Genomic DNA, 17656 nt, shown 5'->3' with positions numbered 1-17656 from the left:
AGGAATCCTTACATTGTAGATGCATGTATGTCCTTATCCTCCTACTAAAAATGCTTTGAAGTTTCATGCAGAGGAAGTGAGATTTTCAAGATTCAGATTCAGGTTCATGGTTAGTAATGCAATAAGAGAAACAGTGAAGAAGTAATGCAAGAAGAGAAGCAGAGTTCTCTCAAGAACATCTGTGTGTACATCTGTATGTATATGTACACATATAATTAAAACACATAACAATTTTTTATAACATATCCAAGCCAATTCATGCATCTTAAAACTGATTCTTGGATTCCTTGTTGCATACTTGTTTATTGTTTAAAAAAAAGAAATAAGTATTCAATTTTTACCTTTTAATATCATCTGTAGGTGAAGATACGATGCTTAGATATGAAATATCTAGCACTGAAATGACAAGCGTTTACTGATATGGAATGAGCATAGGGAACAACTGATTACAAAAACAAGAACCTAAGTTCAATGAAGCTATATCACAGGCTTCACCATTTTTGAAAGAAGAACCCAAAGTAGATTTTTGTCTTTCAAATACGTATGCAGTGTATGTCAATGAGAAAGGATCATTAGCACAGAAAATTCAACAGTTAGAATGTTGTTTGTAAAGGTAGATTGAAGATTCTTCCAGGTGTACCTGTTGCACAGCCCCACAGAGCTGACTGTGAAACTGACCTTGCATGTCAGGCGTACAGGATACTGGGCAATTTCTGTAAAGCTCAGATGCCTCAAGCAACACAGTAGTAGCATTCTTTTCCATAGCTTCTGTTGAGCCATTCTGTAGAGATTCATGCAAAGTATAGATACTTTTGTTAAATTCGATGGGTGTTTACAGAACTGTGTGGAAACATTGCAGTGTTCCATTAAATTGAATGTGAATATTGTGTAAGCAAAAGCAGTTTGCATAAAATGTGGGCTTGAGTTAACTGTGCATCTTAGAGAGTAATCTGCCAGAGTTTTTCTCTGAGGGCCAGTGCACAGGGCTGTGAGTGTGTCAAATCAGCACTGGTTACATGTTAGCTTGTGACAAAAAATATCTGGCAGTCTGCTGTAAAATACTAAAACTTTTGCTGCTTTGCTGGCCTTTTGAAGAACTGTGGTTGGTCTCTGCTGTTTTTTCCAGAAAAGCAAGTGCCTGTCTGTGCCCCCCACTATAGTTAAAGCCCTGTGAGTTGCTCCCCATGAAATGCAGAGCTGGGTCAGTGCTGCTGGTCCCTCAGCGGTGCAAGGGAGCTATGGAAACCCTCTGCTGCACCAAGTGAGGCTTGCAGCCCTGGCAGCAGCCGTGTCTGCCCCTGGCTTCAAGAAGTGGTACCAAAGTAAGCACGAAACCACCTCCTTCAGATAAGTGGTAGCATTTCTTCTATATATCAACAGTATCCCATTTTTTTATTAAATAGGACCCGTTTCAGCAACCCTGCCGCATAAGCCCCTTCGATGCTTTGTTGTCTGAGGGTGGGTGCGTTGCCCCAGAGATGACTGAAAGAACCTGTCTGCTACCCTAGGCATCATATAGAAATAGCTGCCACAGGAGTATTGCTGATTCTCCAGGTCATCCTTGAAATGCTGAAACATGGTGTGCCCGTGTTGCTAATATGGTGACTGAGGAATTTCAGAGGGAAGTGATAGAAAATTTCTGGGTATTTTCTGCATAGAGAAGTGTGAAATGAAAGAATGTGTCCATGTTTTAAGTCTGAAGAAACCATTATTGAAATCTAGTCAAATCTTGGTCAAGAATCAGTTCCAGAGTCTGTGTTAAGCCGATAATTTGTGATTGAGCTAAACTGAATTGTTTGTTTCAGTTGTTCATTATATTTTCTGAATCACTTTTTATGAATGCACTTAATGAGATTGCATGGCTGTAATTTATTAATTACATTTATTTATAACTTTGGAGTAGCCTGCATATTCTCAATAGAGATGACTGTATTTGATGGTGTGTTAGGAGGATTAGAATTCATTTCATGGTGACTGTCAAGCCTTTGAAATTTGGGATTGTTCTGCAGATAGAAGTAAATATCTAAGAATGTTTTAGAAAAACAAATTGTTTGGAGGTTTGACTGTATCTGCATTACGTCAAGTACTTAGTGACTATTTTGCTGCCTAGTACCTGCATCTTCTTCCACTAGTGTTTATAAATGTCTGTAGAGGTAAGCCTGATTAAACTTTTGCATGGGGGCATCCCCACCCATGGGCATGTAAGCAACAGAGTAGAAGAGAGGGAATATAAAATCCCTGGCCATTGATTTGAACTCGGCACCATATGAGTTTGTGGTGTTAATTTTGTATTTAGATTCTTTACATAGTCATCTGTCTGATTGTATTGTTATAGTACCATTACATTTCAAGTATCTGTGGTTACTACGTTCTGTGATGTTTCATTGTAGACCAGCAAATTGTCAGTATCTCAGATGCTGGAGTTTTGGTAAATACTTGTAAATGGTATCTTTTATATAAGTTGCTTTCTACCTAGCTGCCTGGTGTAGCTCATGTGATGCTTTGGATCGGGATAAGACCCTTCACTAGATTTAGCACCTGCTCTAAACTTCATTTGCAAAAATTTAATTAACACCTGCTATGGTAATCTCATGATAGTTTTTTGTGGTTTATTTTGTATTTGTGTAGTAATGACATTTTGTGAAAATTTCCAAGAGAATTCTGAAAATGCCTCCTCCACTTGTACTTGGTCTCCTCCTGCAAAATCCTACTTAAGGCAGGAGATGATATGGTCAATGAGATTACTAGTGAGTGGGTAGTAGAGAGGTACATCTTCATCTTTGAAAATATTTGTAGTAAAGGGAAACAGCATGGGGAGGTCTTTCGTCCTCATTGTTTCCCACTTACCATTATGTTAAGAAGACACAGGACAGGTTTTGACTGCATTTGAAAAGCATCATCTCCATATTTTTGTTTTGACTGCTTTATCAATTTCCAGTTATGATGGAATTAGGTCTGGATTATTAGAGACATAAGGACAAAAAAAAAATAATTCTTTAAATGAGGTTGAGAGTGGCCTTGCAGACTGAAGCATCTTCATTTTGAGGAAATAGTTTGTTAAAATTTTATATACCACTTGATTATATGCTTAAGATAACTGGCCCAAAACAGTGGACAAAACAGATGTGTGCTATATGCTGGCCAGAGACTGGCCCACATGCCAGCACTGTTTATTATAGCATTAAGAAACATATTTGGGTTTTTAGAAAGTTGCACTATTTCATTAAAGAGAATTGAAATATCACTTGTTCCATATCTGCAGGAAAACTGAACACTCTGTAAATATCTTTTCAGAGACAAAAAGAAGGATATAGATTTATTTAGCAACTTAACTGGTGTCAAAGAAATTAAAAGTTATCTCTCATAAAATTCAGTTTACCTAATTTGTAAGTTTAAAAAGAATGGAGTACTATAGGTAGCTTTTAATGTAGCCATGGAAACTGAATGTGCACCCTGGTTCAACAGCAAATACATACCTTCTGTTCAGAGTAAGGGAAGCCTCTGAGATTGGGGCAGCTAGAGGAGGAATAACTTGCACAGCTGCTGATGGAGGGGGGATGGGACATGTGGGCCGGCTAAAACAGCCTGGACTCAAGCCAGCCTAAAATGGAAAGGCACTGCAACCCGCAGTGTGTTGCAGCCAGTGAGGAATGCATTTACATGGGCTTCTTAATGTTTCACCTATTTTATCACTCCGCCACTTCACACTTTTCAGTTCTTAATTATCATATGGACTTATCACTGTAGCAACTTAGCTGTGAATAGGTCAAAGTACTAGGAGGGGCATTTGTTGTTTTGTGTTGGTTTTTCTATTATAGTTAACTAATAGAGCTCAACATCCTGTATTTTGCAGAGGCAAATGTACATCGGCACTAATAGCTTGAACAATCAGCTTCACGTCATGCTTAAAACTCTACATTGTTTTAATGTAGAGTGTAGTTTTTTTAAAATGTAATCAGAGCACATGCCTAAAATCCTTATCTGGAATTGTAGGAGAGGAATTCTGGTCCAGCTGTGGAGCTGAGAGCAAAACTTCAGCTTACTCCAAGGCAGAATTTAATTGTAAATACCAAAGACATCCATTCAGCAGGCTTTTAAATGCTCTTGGGCATGACCATGTGAACACTGCTGGCAGGTCTGTTCACATGCTTGAATTTGGATGTTTTAGTTATTTGAAGGCTTTGATGATTTTTAGGAGGACAGAAAGAAACATTATGGAGGGTTAACATTTGAACTGTGTTTTGGTGTCAACCACTATTGTGTGTCCAATAATAATCAGTGATATTAAGTACAATGATACCGTTTGCAACTTTTTCTATTTTTTTTTAGTGTATGTAAAAATTTTCTTCATTGAAATACACCAAATTATTTAATAACTTCCTCCCAAAACTTAACCATAGTCACATATTTCTGAGATATCACCCCTATGGTCAGACTAATAAAGAAGAGGAACAGGTCCTTTGGCAAGACTTGCTTTAAAGCTGGTCTTGCCATATTACTCAATTCCCCACCTCTTCTTAAGTGAGAACCAGTCTAAGCATCAAATATTGATGAATTAAGCTAAAAGTTCTCGTTATAATTCAGCTTTACTATTATACCCAGAAACAAAATATGACCTGATTTATACTAAGAAATTTTAAGCAGTGTGGAAGTGCACAAGGCAATGAAGTAGAATCAGTGTAGTGTAGCCTACACTACACTTTGAATTTGAGTGACACTGTATAAAACTGTTCCATTTAATCTGTTCAGTTATTCCTCTTCAGCCTAATTAATCAATCTCTGATTAACAGAGGGATGTGAGATTCAGTATTCTTCAGTATACAACCTCTTATTTAAGTGTTTTCTTGACATGTTAATCGATGCATGAAAGGAACTTTGTCTGAGTGGTTTAGCGATTTTGTAATCCAGAGTATTAGCTTGCTGAATTATCCAATTAAAAGCACACTTGGTTTTTCGAGGTTAGGATTACAGCAAGGGCCATTTTGAGACGAGGAGGCTATGCTATTTAGATAACTGCCGTAGGGGAGCTGTCCCCTTATTTATGAACCATAAATAAGGAGGTGAACTGCATATGTCAGCACTGCATCTGAATGAAGTTACTTTGTTCTAGTCAAAGTCTAAACAAGCCAAACAGTAATTTAGTTCATGGTTATCTTGAATTAGGTCATAAATTGCCATTTTAAAACTTCTCTTTAGGCTTTTCAAGACCTTACTGGACTGTTACCTTTGTGCTGAGATGTGTTGCTATCTTGGAAATCCTGCTCTTTTGTTTCATTTCTGTGCACATCCTAGCTTCACCGCAGTGAGTACAATTCATTGACCCAGAAAGCTTTTGATGGCAGCTACTGGGCACTTGAAGCAAACTGACTGGCTCCACTGGTTAAAGCTGTGCTGCATCAAAGATGAGAGAGAAAAGCCTGACAGTATGGTGTTCATGCAAAGATAAAGGATAAAAGATAGGACTGTGTTGCTTTCTGTATTAAGGGCTTCCTTCCTGCCTCTTTTTTTCCACAGCTTTTTTTACTAATGTGTTTGACTTAGGCTATTAACATAATACAAACAAGCACTTTTTAATATAAGGAACTACTTGATGCAACAAAATAATAGTATTAATCATCAGAGAAAAGCTTATCTGCTGTCTTTTTGCTTGTGGAAATTAATCTTAACCATATCAGTATTAGAAACCTGAGCTCCCCTTTCTTGGAAACCCCATCTCTCAGACACCTGGAGTCATATTTTTCTAATTATTGTATTGTGTCTTAATTATGAACTGCTAAATGCTTGATTCCATCACTGTAAGTACTCTGTGGAAAAGCATACTCTCCAATACTTTCATCTGAACTAAGCACAGGTTTGTGGAATGCACTTCTACTTTACACTTAGATTTCAGCTTCTCAGTGTTTACTTACCTTATTTATAATACTTATTTTTTTATCAAGTACCCACAATTATTATAAAATATAAATAAAAGTGATGATGTAGCAGAAACTTTACACTGCCATACCACAGCTTCAGCCCTTGACTGCATGGTATTGAAGCTTTTGGGGTTGTTATACTTGCCCATGTGCATCTTCTCTGAGATTGGAATAGTTCTCTGTGCAGCTTCTCTGAGATTGGAATATACTGGTTTTAAAAGGAAAGTTGAGATTTTTATAAATATGCAGGCTGAAGGCCATCCCTTCGTATTGCCACTGTCATTCCAGGGAACGTCACTTCTCTCTGCGACTGTTGTCCCTGAAATTGCACTGTGTCCTGTTTTAATCAAAATTAACTGGATTCATTTAAACATTAGTTTAACTTAAGTAGCCTGACTAATAAATGAAGGGGTCAGAAGTCTCAGGCAGTGATGGGCACACTGAAGTGGTATTGCTGTCACGTCAGCTGGAATAGCTACCCCTAAAGGAAGTCTGTGGTCCAACAGTGAGCTGGCTGTTAGCTTTGCCAGTCACCAGATACTTGACATAAAAAACACAAGAAATGGATACATTTACTTATGCTGTTTTACAGGATGAAACTGTTGAGCATATACTTATTTTCCTTTCACTGGAGAGTGTATAAGCATTAAAAATTTGTGCTTCCTAGAAGCCAGTAATATCGTGGCTGCTAATTTCTTCATGTTAGAGCAGATGAAGAGATTCTGAGACTCTCTTAAAGCTCATTTAGCGTATAAACACTTTTGTGGACTGTAGAATTGAATAATCTTTGTGGGGAGATATTACATGTAACTTGAGCTCTCTCGTTTAGAAGCTGGTCTCTACAAAAGCTGGCCTATTGGGGCTAGCTAGCTGAACATTTTAAATGTAGAAGCAACTGTAGTCTTCTTCCTTAGCCAGGAGCTCTAAGACAACTTGAAAAATAAACATGGAAAGTTAGCAATAACAAGCAGAATACTTGATATGTTAAGTCCCTACTTGCAATGAAGCCAGTTTTCTGTGAGTAGTAGGTAGGCACACAGTTCTTTATGCCATAGATATAGATTAGTATTTATGTGTTAATATTACAAAGACTCATAAGCATCTCCTTGTTTAGTTCTCAAATAATTTATTTAAAATCTCTGTGTAATTTCATCATTAACAACTATCAGCTTGGATGTAGTCCAATACATTACTTATGATAAAAAATATTGTTGGGAATTACACAGTCTTGTATTTGACTATTAGTTTGAATGGTAATTATGATCATGAATGTCTGTGGATTCTGATACATGGATGTAAAATATGCTTCCATAGCTTGTCCGTGCGGAGGAAATCCCTTAATTAAGTCCTACTGTTTGTGTGTGTCTGTATTTATTTTGCACTGCTTTAATCCAAAGTATTTCAGCTGGAATGAGGGCACTATTCATATATATATATATATATATATATATATATGTACACACATAAATATATACCCACGTGTGTATAATTATATAAATGTTAAGTTAGAACAGCTCTTAGTTTTTAAATCCCATTTGATTCAATAGATTTGTGTAGGCAGGCTTCTATATATGATATACTGTCCTAAACTGGGAATTACTTCTTCACTGAACAGGATCTGGTCAATATGAGCAATATCCCATTTTTATTAATTATTTGGCTTTATAGTATGGCATTTATAAGAAGTGCAAAAACATTTTTATCTTTTATGTTATTCTTCTTCTGCTTTGTTTGGAATATCATATATTGCTTTTATCCCCAAACAGAAAAACCCTGGAGCAAGTTTTGAAGGTGGTTTATAAAATTACAATTATGGAAAAAGTAGATCTCAAAAGGTAGTATTTTTCTGTTATCGCCTTCCTCTGTTCTTTGGCAAACAACGTGAAGATGCTTCGCAAGTATATTTTATTTTTACATTCTAGGTCTTACCAGCAGCGTAATTCAGTAAAAATCCATGGCTGCTTCGGTACAGAGCTATAGTTATTCTGGCAGATAGTGCTCTGGTGAGGTGGTTCACTTTTAGGAAATGGCTTTACAAATTGAGTTCTTTTTATAAATGTTTTCATAGTCACCATCAGTTCTAAGAGAAATTAAAGAAGCTGAGTTAATTTTAATAAAAACAATTAGAAAAAGGCTGTTTATGTTTAACAGTGGTATTACAAAGGCTCTAGAGATTCAATATGGAAGTTTATATAATGAAACAGCTGTTTAATTTAAAAGTAATAGGCATTTAAAGAAATTTAAATAAATTGTAACCAATGTCTTCACGAACCACTTGGTTACTACTGTCTTCATAAGTATGATACCCATGCTATTTTTTTAAACTTGGAATGTAACATAATTAACCAAAACGCTGACAGAAAACAGTGTTTATCATCTCTACTGTAACAGCTAGTTTATCCTCTTGATGTGTAAACTGCACATGTGGAATATAAAGAGCAGAAGCTGAGTAGATTGACCTCTCTGGGTGAATGAAGAGGATGATTAATCTTAAATATTCTTAGAACATCCTAACATAATTAATTTCTATTTTTGATACATAGTTCATCACTGTGGCCCCAGTAATCTTGCAGCATTAAATTAAGGTTGTATTTTTATACTCTTTTGAGAAGAATTGCTGGAATCGAATGCATTTCCCATCAGGATAGATATGCAAGTTTGGGATATCTTTTTTCTACTTAGACCTTCTTCCTCAAAGACTTATGAAATAGTTAACTACACACAAAATAAAAATCTGATTTTGATTGTAAAATCTGTACTTTTTTTTCCTTTTTTTTTCTTTTTTATTAGGAAGTATTAAAAAGTAGCACCTTTGCTCCATTAAGACCTGTCAGTTTTTTCCTCTGCCTTTATGAAAATATTCATGGTAATGATAAGCTATTGTAAAGATAATACTCCTTGTTTTTCCAGCATTTTGGATAGTTCTGAGTCATTTTTACAATAGAGAGGAAAGGGGAGTGAAAAAGATGAGGGTCAGACACACCACGGCTTTTTTTTTTTTTTTTCTTCTGTAGTGTTAGTGTGAAAAAGACAGTAAAAGCACCAGGGCTGCAATTGTTTACCTTTTTGTTTTAAGATTCTTATGAGTTAAATTGAAAAGTGCCAATTAAACTCTTAGGAAAAATCTTGATTGTCATTCAGAGGGTTTTGATTTTAATTTCATGGTGACTCTCGTATAATGGAAATATACTGAAATGTGTTCTAGGGATGAAATGAATATAAATGCCTGTGTTTTTACTATGCAGACTGGCAAGTGGTTTTGCAACAATAATGGCTTTTTTTGAAGTTTTGCTTATTTACAGACCTGACAGGCTAAGGAGTTGTAGGCAGCAGAAGATACTTTATTAGCTGATGGTGTCAACAGGGATGTGTATACCTTGAATTTTTTATAAACCAGGGAATATTGGACAGACATGTTATGCAAGGTTTTTCTTCTTTGAATGATTTTCTTTCTGTGTTGTAAATGTAACTTGACTTGTGTAACTTTTTTTGGTTAGCACAGATTCAGTATTTGGCTGAAATAAATATATGTGCATTCCTCAGAATAAATGTGTTCTTCCTTGCACAATTTTTTTTTTTTTTGCATTAAGCATATTAAAATTAGTATTATTTGTTTATGAACCACAAGCTATTCTATTATTGGCTAAACAGCCTAAGAAAGGTGTTTAGATTATATCTGCTATGTTCTTTGTAAAATTCTTTTATTTTGAATCTTGGAATTCTACTTACAAAGATAAATTACTAATAGTAAATGATGCACACAATTGTTTGGGAGGGCACCATAGTAAATGAAAAAAAATCATGAAAACAATGACTTAAAATTGAGCAATGAAAGATGTTCCATGCATCCATTTTTTTCTCTCACCTTGGTATGTATGTAGTTGAAGTTACTGGAAAAATATTTTATTTGAATCCAGAGTGGGTTAAGTCTTCCACCTGTTTTCTGTATATATAAGGAAGGTTAATTATATTTGCCAGTTTCAGAGCCATTCATTCCAGTCATTGTTCCCTGAAACATTTTGTCCTTAGACTTAAAACATGATGTGCGTTGCCTAAACTTTACATCCCAGCCATGTCACATCCCGACACATGGGATTATTTTGCTTCAGATGTCAGATTGAGGTGTCATTGCCTCTAACCTTCACATCACAATTCTTTCTTGCTTAGTTGCTTTCCTTTTTGTTGCAGAGTTCATTTTTGTAAGATATGATTGTTTATAAAATTACTAGAAAAGAATATCTCATTTACATCACTGTTTATTAAGGGACATTAATATTACTGATGTTGATACAATTTCCATTGTATTGTTACTCCATGGAAAGACTGACTAAATTTTGACTTCTAGAAGTGAATGTTGTGAGGTTTGACTATTGAGTAATCTAAAATTCTTTGCCAAAATTTCTGTGGTAATATTATGTCACCTTTTTTTTACATGCATTCTACTAAATTTTAGCTTGATGATAGTTAGGTAAGTAGAGTGTTAAAGAAAACACATGAACCTAGGGGAGGGATTAAAAAAAGCTAAGAAACAGCACATTACACAGAATTAAAGAAACAATCCTGGAATAGTATTTTGACTTGGGTAGTGTACTCTTTCTGTAGGATGGTACCTTTAAACATTAGGGTCCTACTACACTTTTTAACATTGTGCACAAACAGATCATTGCACAGAAAAGCTTCCAGCAAGTATAGCAAAAAATGGCCACATTTTACAGGTAATTTGCTGTCTGTGATACCCCTTCAGCTGAGCTTCATCTTCTTACTCTATATTTAGAGCAGTCCAATTAATATGTGCCATTAATAAGACTTCAGCATGCTTTAATTTGGAAAGGGAAACAGGTAATTTAAAATTAAACAAAGGATAAGACTTAATTAATGGACAACTAGAATGTTCTTGTAAGAACTTGGTTTATTGATTTTGAGCTAGTTGTTTTTCAGCTATCATATACATCCAGGTTATCTGAACTTCTCATTACATAAAACCAGACAAAGCAGTTGGGTATTGTATAAAAGGTGTCAGCATGTCTTCTGATATGTTTTCACTTGCTTCTTGAAGTTGTTTTGTATTAGTGGGGAACTTTTTTGTGGTTTGTTCTCCTTCCCCCTCCTCATCAATCTTAAAGACCATATAATATTATTTACATTATAGTAGCAGTTCTCAGTTGGGACATGGAGAGTACTTGTGTTGCTACATCACTTCTTTTCTTCCTTTGAACTTTTGAGCATCACTACAAGTAACCATATCTTTTATGAAGCGTCATGGAGGCTAAGGAGATACAACGTATGGCTAGTAACTTCTAAAGTCAAAACAGTGACAGGAAGAGACAGCTGGGAAGAGTAAGGATAAGGTACTACCAAAGCCAACAGCAGGTTAGAGCAGACACTTCAGAGCCATAAAACTTCCAATGGTATGATGCAGCTACTGCTAGGAAAGAAAGGCCTGCAAGTGAAATTGCAAACATCTGGTTTTATTGATAATGGTGTGTTACAATTTTGCCAAGTCATATAGCTCTGTAAGAGCCTTCAGTAGGTAGGAACTGTTAGAAGCATTGTGTCTGGGGTGTTGGGAGGGGAAACTTACATGACAGTTTTTTTCAGAGATGGTGAAAGTGGTAGCGATTTATATATATGAAACATGGCTTTCAGTTGTTCTGGACTAGTTAATTGTACAGAAATAGAGAGTTCAGATAATTGTCTGCTTTACGATCAGATTTGTCTGTACAGGCAAAGCTCTCCAGCAGCTGTCATATTTTAGGCAGCAAATACAACCCCTCAAGTCTGTTCTCTTTGCAGCTTTGAATGATGACTGTTTCTTGTGGGACAGGGCCAGGCACTGGGAGCTTCTTGTTCTTAAGATGGAGATAAAAGTAATGAAGTTAACAGTATGACACAGAGAATACATCAGATATTACTGAAGAGAAGTTTTTTGAGGCTTACTGATAAATAGTATAAACCCGTAGCATTTTGTACACTACAAATTATCCTTAATATATTCACATTTGAGAAGAGTATACTTTCTCTAAAGAACATCATCTTTCTGGTGGGTTTCTTAAATGGAAGCTGTAAATTCTGTTAGTAAGAAGAATTCTTACTTACGAGTCTTACTTAGAAGTAATGAAAAATAATGAACAGTAGTAACTACTACAAGAAAGAAGTTGCACATGGGTTTTGGAAAAAAGTGTGAGACCTTAGTGCACATCTGGTAAAAACCAGCATGATTAAGTACAGGGACAACATGTTTGCACTTGCACATGCTCTACTTCAGCTCCGTGGTGATCTAGTACATAGAGTTGTAGCCCCACACCGAGGAGATCTGGGTATTGGGCTGTTAAGCACTTCTGTAGAATAGAGAATGGCAGTAAGTCCTGTTGCTGGCTTCTTTTATCAATAAATATCAGTTTATCCCTTCTCACTGACAATGTTTGTTCAATGAGAGAAGACATTGAATTAGCAAGATGACTTGAAAGTAAATCTTTTGATTACTGTTAAAGCTTTAAAAAAGATTGTATTTTCCCTAAATAGGTTTTTAAACAATTCAACACACTTAATTTGACCAGGGGAAATTGTTGCATTTGAAAAGGAATAACTTTGCCTACCTGGTTCTGCTTAAAAATAGACATATGCATGTATAAAGCCTATTGTTAGCCTTGTGAGCTCACCTGTAAGCCCTTAAAGAAATGCATTTGTGAACCCAGCTGCTCTGTGTTAACTTAAAAGCATTCCTTCATTCAAGTCAACTTGAACACCACATATCTTGCCAGCCTTTGGTATCTGCTGTGTTGGGAGGAAAAAAATCCTTTCATAAAATCAGATGAAAGGTTGTACTGTATCAGTTGTTACTTTAAGGGTTTATCTGTAGCCTTTCAGAGTCCATGGCAGGGAAATACGTGGAATACTGGCCATTCCAATCTTGTTGAGAGAATTTTGCCACTCTGCTTTTCTGTGCAAGTCTGTCAACATTTGGTCTTAAAATGCCCTGTAAAAAGAAAGCAGAGAAGCATGATTCTTCCTATTTTTTGGTGTTTGGTATGTCAAATAAAAAGAAAAAATATATCTGTAGGATAAGTCAGTTATTTTGTCTCCTTTTGTGCTGTTTTTGAATTGACATGATTGAAAGCTGTTGGAAGGAGACAGTTTCTTCAGCATGGTGGCTGTTCATGAAAATGCTTAATGCCTAGAATTGTTAACATCAGAAGTATGTTGTGGAAAAAGGATGGCATTGCTTTGTTTTTCAGTCTTATCACTGGTTAAGAAACCTGAAATGTTAGTTTAAACATACTGGGTTTGTCTTCTTGTCTGGGTGAGGTAAAAGGATGTAATAGTGAGAGTTCATTTTAGTTTTTGCTTATGGGAAATATATCTTTATTTGCCAATAATTTCAGGGAAACTGTGGAAGTATTAAAATAGGATGTCGTCAGATTCTGAAATTTGCCAATATAAGGAGAAAGAACATTTTAAGACTATTTTTAAAAAGGGATTATGTTGACTCCCTGTTTAACCTTAGTTCTTTTTAAAATTTGCCATTGTGCTTGAGTGCACTCTTAACATGAAGTATTTTGAATAGTATAACTGTACCTTTTGATTTCCTTAATGTTAGGTAATATGTTCAGTGTGCCTTCGGTAGCTGGGTTTGAGAGGCCTTTTGTTAAGGGTGTTTCTGAAAAGAACTGGATGAAATTATCCTTAATGCTTTTCTATTCCAGATGATTCTGTATTTTTATTGTAAAATGCAAATACACCTAACAGAAGAAAGTCTTTCAGCATATTTTTTACCACTGCTCGAAATGTCAAATATCTTTCCTTCTCCACTACATCTGTAAAGGAAACAGTCAGGAGGAGATTGGTTTATAATTACATTAGAGATAGTTATTGTTGAACTGTATTGGCAGGGTTTTTCATCTATAACCAATGTAAATATATAATATTTTAGAAAGTAGAATTGCTTTTCTTCCATCTTGCACTATTTTGTTTATAAAATGGAGAACTTTATTGAAGCTCTTTCTGAATGCTGAGCTGTTGTACGGTGTCTCTGTAATTTTCTTATTGTATCTTCTTTTGAATACTTTCGTTTGGCTTTTTAAATTTTAAAAATGGCTATCTGGAAAAAAATACTCTGTGTGATACACCTGTGGGAAGAAGTTTTCTGGTTTTAAGGTGCTTGTATGCTTCATGTTCTGTTAAGGGTTCTGTTTCCTTATCTAAGGAGAATTACTTATGGTGCTACAGGTTTGTGTTGCTCAAAATCCAGCTGTAATGAACTGACATTTAAAAGGATGCTGAATATATGTTAATTCTTATACTACAATTAATTATCAGGAATTACAATAGCTCATGTTATTCCTTCTGAAGCAGAATTGTATGCGATTGTCCCTATATGATAGAATTCATCTATGTTTCCACTGTAATGTCTGTCTTAAATGAGTTCCTAAACAGTTAACTGTGATTTCCTAAATGTAATACTGTATTTGTGCAGACAGTATAGGCTGATCTGTTCTCAAAGTCATCCATTTGTATGCTTTCAGCATTACTGTAGGGGCCTCTGCAGTGCAGAGTGTAATTGGGCCAGATAAAAAGACTGTAGGAATTTTGACAGTAAGAGTTGGGTAGAATAAAAACAGCAGAGTTCAGGAGAGGTATCCAATAAAATTCTGTGAAAGGCTGTAATACACCTCAAACTGTTAACAGAAATTTTCAAAAGCTTTTAAACTTGTTCAGAGTCCTACTGTGTCTTCACTAACCTGTATTCATAAGATGCATCTCATCTAAAGCTGTTTGAAATGCAGAAACCAGTTTTATGTAAATAGAACAGAGAAAATACTGATTGTGTTGCATTTTGAGCTGAAGGGGCTTTCAGGCTTACCTTTACATGGACACTGAACTTTACACTGCAATATGTGCTTAAGACCATACAACAGGTAGGGGTTTTGGCAAATCCCTTTTTTGGGTATTGGGCTTGGTATGCCATTGATTGGACCATTGGCTTTTCTAAATCCTCATCTAGTATGTACCTCTGTCCCATCTGATGTTCAAGGAACCACAACTGTGTAACATTACTTACGTCATGGAGCCTACTTCTGGAATGGGTCTTGTAGCCATCTCCATGTACAGCGTCCTGGTGTCTTAAGTTCAGTTGGAGAGCTTGATTCAGCATGAAGAATAAATACAAATGTATTGATAATTTTGGGTGCTATTATCTAAAAACTTGAGATTTTAAACCACTAAATAGTACACTGAAGTTGAAAAACTGTACAGCTAGACAGCTGTATTTTTACATACACTATAAAAGTCTTTCCTAATCCTTCCAGTACTATGTTAAAATCAGTGGAAAAGTGGAGATAGCAGTGCAGATAAAAAAAAGTTCGTATGTCAAAACATTAAACACAACAAATATATGATCATTAGGATTAGATATCCACCTTTCATGAATTCAACTGGAGACCATTTGCCAGATTTTTTTCAAAGCTACCTAGTAAAATTGTTTGTATTGGCTGTTAAGATATATGTTTGTGGTAACCACATGTGAAACTGTCTTCTTTTTCTCCTTCAGGGAGACTCTGTGGTTTCATTCATGTAAGTAATTTCTTTCTGCTCCCAGTTGGTCTACAGGAATAGTGAAAGAACTTTATTTTGAACATGCTGTACTAGAGCACCGTAACTTCTTGCTTCATAGAATAACTATATCTTTCTGTCTTCACAATAAGACTCAACAGACAATTTAATTGCTCTATCATTTGCTGTTTTATTCTGAAATGTTTTATTTAACTTTCAAATTGGATAAAATAAACATTGAGACCTCTACAAAATAGAAGTCTATGAGGTTGAATAACACTTCCTGATTTTCCTACTGTAATTGTGGGCTTTTATCAATGTAGAGTTAAGCTTGTCATCCACAGGGACTATTTGGTCATGTAGTTGTGAAGATAAGGAAGCCATAATGTTAGTTTTGGAATTGTGATGTTAACCTGATGATTAATTTCAGAAAGTTTTTGGTTCTTTAGAATACTATATTCCTTTGAGTAAATCTTCCCTCGTGTATATCTGCATATTTTCTTTATTGATTTCACCTAGCTTAATTTTGTATTGTTGACAAATTGAAAACAAAGCTTTTCAGTAAACTTTAAGATTTACTGAAATGGATGCCTGGGAAGGCCCACTGTTTTGAGTGAATGCTGGCAGCCTTAAAAAACAAAACAAAACAAAGCAAAAATCTACCTTAGCTTTCAGCTGCAAATCCACTGCACAGCCCAATGATGTTTGTAGTTGCAAATGGAACTAGTTGTGAACATGAAAGGAGATTCACTTCTGGTGTCCTTACAGTTGCTAGAATAGCACTTTAAATTTTCGCCTTCCCTCCTCTTTGAATTAATTATTCACAACCTGCCAGTATTATCGCTGTAGGAGAACATGATCTTATGAAGCTGCTACTATAGGCTAAAGGATGAAAAATAAGGAAGCTGGAGAAACTGACCATTCCAAACTTTGGCCTTAGCTTATGCCATTTATGACTGAATATTGTTCTAACTCCTCTAATCTTTTATATGAATTCCTCACGCTGTGTAGAAGAGCAGACAAAGAAACATTTCCACTATGTAAAGCTGCAGAAGCTTGTTTTGCTGAATTCAACAGTAATCATTGGGATTCAAGTGGAATCTGCTCTAGTGAAAAAATGTTCCCTGGTCTATTTCTTTTTTCCTCTTTGAAATATAAACCAGCAAGAAGATAAGACATTCAGCAGTAATTATCATATAATGACATTTTCTTTTCACTGTTGCTCATCCAACATTTTTGCTACAAGCATATCCTACTTCAGTTCATACTAACCGGTAGTATATATAGATAGTAACCAAGTACATATAGATAGACTTGGATGTAGAATGAGTACTGTTTCCTAATGCGGAATGTTGACTCCTTTTTACTTTAAATCTGCACTTAATAGAATTTTTCATTCTTATGAAGAGAGTGAAAAATGAGCAGGAAAATATGAAGGCAACTAGGTTTGTCTTCACCAAGTTCAATGTTCTATGGTTTGAAGTGGCGAATACACTTACATACATGTGCACATATATATCTTTATCTACCAATAATATAGGTGAAATATTGGAAATACGAAGCAGATAGTAACTGTGAGCTCCACTTAGTAAAGAAAATGAGATTTAGTAGAACTTACTGAAAGAACAGTCTCCCATTCTTAGGTTGTTAAACGTAAGTGAAGATGATCTTCTCTAACACATACTGCAAATCAGAAATCTGTATTAAGTTTTTAATTGTTTGTTGGTTGTTCTTTTTGTTCTTGTGGTTGCAACAAGGAACAGGCATATTGTTTTAAAGGCATGTTCAAATCTTCTTCCAATACTATTTGTTGCCAACACAGCAAAGTAGAAAAATTATTTAGTCCCTCAGGAAACATTTTGATAATGAAAAACTGTATAGATTGTAATGAATCTTAGCTATCTAAGAAACTATTGGAAACAGGACAGATGGAAAGGAATTGGACTTGTAGAAGTTGGCTATGCAGTAGCTAGAGGATATTGTTATTTTTAAAATTGGTTAAATCCAGTGCATGTTTTGTGTGTTACTGAATACACAGGTATATTCTGGATTCTGTGTTACTTCTAGTTTTCTTGTTTGTGATTGAGTTGCCATGTGTATGCTGCAGCTGTGCTGCATTTATGATAGCAGTCCTGGCTATTACTACAGACACTGGAGTGCAGGGGATGCACAAGAAATGCAGGCTGTGCTTG

General features: G+C 35.5%; 1 protein-coding gene across 1 annotated transcript in view; it reads left to right on the top strand.

The window, feature by feature from the left end:
- CHSY3 (chondroitin sulfate synthase 3) overlaps positions 1-17656 on the top strand; it is a 173449-nt gene that overhangs the window by 66502 nt on the left and 89291 nt on the right. The window lies entirely within an intron of this gene.

Source organism: Buteo buteo, chromosome Z (genome assembly GCF_964188355.1).
Source record: "Buteo buteo chromosome Z, bButBut1.hap1.1, whole genome shotgun sequence".
Taxonomy (NCBI): Eukaryota; Metazoa; Chordata; class Aves; order Accipitriformes; family Accipitridae; genus Buteo; species Buteo buteo.
The sequence above is the reverse complement of the archived record's forward strand: the minus strand, read 5'-3'. Positions and strand labels throughout refer to the sequence as shown.